Source organism: Convolutriloba macropyga, unplaced genomic scaffold (genome assembly GCF_964194025.1).
Source record: "Convolutriloba macropyga unplaced genomic scaffold, txConMacr16.3 SCAFFOLD_929, whole genome shotgun sequence".
Taxonomy (NCBI): Eukaryota; Metazoa; Xenacoelomorpha; order Acoela; family Convolutidae; genus Convolutriloba; species Convolutriloba macropyga.
In genome coordinates this window covers 70,001-71,796 of record NW_027449539.1, presented here as the reverse complement: position 1 = coordinate 71,796, position 1,796 = coordinate 70,001, and the positions used below count along the sequence as shown (strand labels likewise).

Below are 1,796 nucleotides of genomic sequence, written 5' to 3'. Positions count from 1 at the left end.
CGAAACTTCGTCTTTGGAAAATTGCAGATGCCGAGCACTTATTTTGCAACGAGTATTATGTTGACTGTAGTAAGCGAAAGCCGAAACAGCAACATGTGAAAGCTGTTGAAATTTGTGGTCATTTTGCAATAAGTACAAGGAGTGTAACTAGTAGCCAGGTCAAAATTTGGGATAAGAATGAGCAAAAATTCTGCATGAGAACAGTTGAAATTATGAAACTAAATTACAAAGACTAGTATTATGTTGTTTCGAGTACGCGAAAGCGGAAACATCAACATGTGAACGTTTGTAACGAAGTTTCGTTAATTTTCAGCCTAGTACTGAGCAAGAACGAGTAGCCTCATCTCCAATCCCACGCAAAATGTAGTGAAATATGTGAGTGAACCTTATTCACGGTGAGGGTTTCCCGAGGTCTGTATTGCAGCGAGTATTATGTTGCTTCTAGTAAGCGAAAGCTGAAACAACAACATTTGAAAGTTGGAATTAATGACTGAATGGAAACTTCGACCTGTGTTTGATAGTAGTAGCGAACAAAACTGCTGAATCGGTTTCTGTCTCATATTGGTCAGTGAACCAATTAAGAGACAATCAACTACATAACCTGAATTGGGCGAGAGAACCCCCTTAACTTAAGCATATCAGTAAGGGGAGGAAAAGAAATCAACTGAGAATCCCTTAGTAATGGCGAATGAACAGGGAAAAGCTCATCGGGAAGAGAAATGGCAACATTTCTCGGTGTCCGGTATGGTTTGATGCTAGACTGGTGAATTTGTCCTGATGTCTACTGGAAAGTAGCATCAAAGAAGGTGAAAATCCTGTAAAGGTCATTTTCGATACCAGTCATAATGGCTCATTCCTATGAGTAGAGTTGTTTGAAAGTGCAACTCGAAGCTGGAGATATGTCTCTCCAAAAGCTAATTATAAAGCGAGACCGATAGTAAACAAGTACCGTGAGGGAAAGTTGAAAAGCACTCTGAAGAGAGAGTGAAAAGTACGTGAAACTGTTGAAGGGGAACTGGAGTGAGCGTTACCATACTCAATGCCTTGATATTATATTCTCGGCTACCGAGTAGTGTAGTTGTCGTCTTTTGGCAAATCTTGTTAATGAATCGAGCAGAAGTTTTCCTCGGAATTCTTCTTGTTGATTCTAAACAAAATGAGATAAATTGATCTTGATTGCCTGTCTGACCTCAACTTCCTATTCAATGCTCTCTACAGCCCGTCTTGAAACACGGACCAAGGAGTGTGAGTTGCTTGCAAGTGTTGTCGCTCATTGAAAGCGCACACGCGAAATGAAAGTGAACAGTGTAATTTTTATGAATTGCACTACTTTGTGTGGTGAGGGCGCCGATTCGGTGTCCCGCAACCACGGACGGTTTTGCTCTTATTGCATGACTGATCCAGAGCAAGTAGCACACGACCCGAAAGATGGTGATCTATGCTTGGGCAGGGCGAAGCCACGGGAAACCATGGTGGAAGCCCGAAGCGGTTCTGACGTGCAAATCGATCGTCTGACCTGAGCATAGGGGCGAAAGACTAATCGAACCATCTAGTAGCTGGTTTCCTCCGAAGTTTCCCTCAGGATAGCAAAAGCTTGAGCAAGATTGAAAAATCTTCGCAAAGCAATTTCATCGGTTAAAGCGAATGATTAGAGGAATGGGGGAAAATTTTTCCTTCACCTATTCTCAAACTATAAATCGGTGAGATGTCCTTGTGACTTAATTGCACTTGGACTATGAATGCAAGCTTTTTGTGGGCCGCTTTTGGTAAGCAGAACCGGCGATGTGGGATGAACC

General features: G+C 42.3%; 1 pseudogene; it reads left to right on the top strand.

Annotated features, from left to right (window-relative positions):
- Positions 1-596: 596 nt before the first annotated feature.
- The window catches only part of LOC142355127 (large subunit ribosomal RNA), a 4,661-nt pseudogene continuing 3,461 nt past the window's right edge, over positions 597-1,796 (top strand).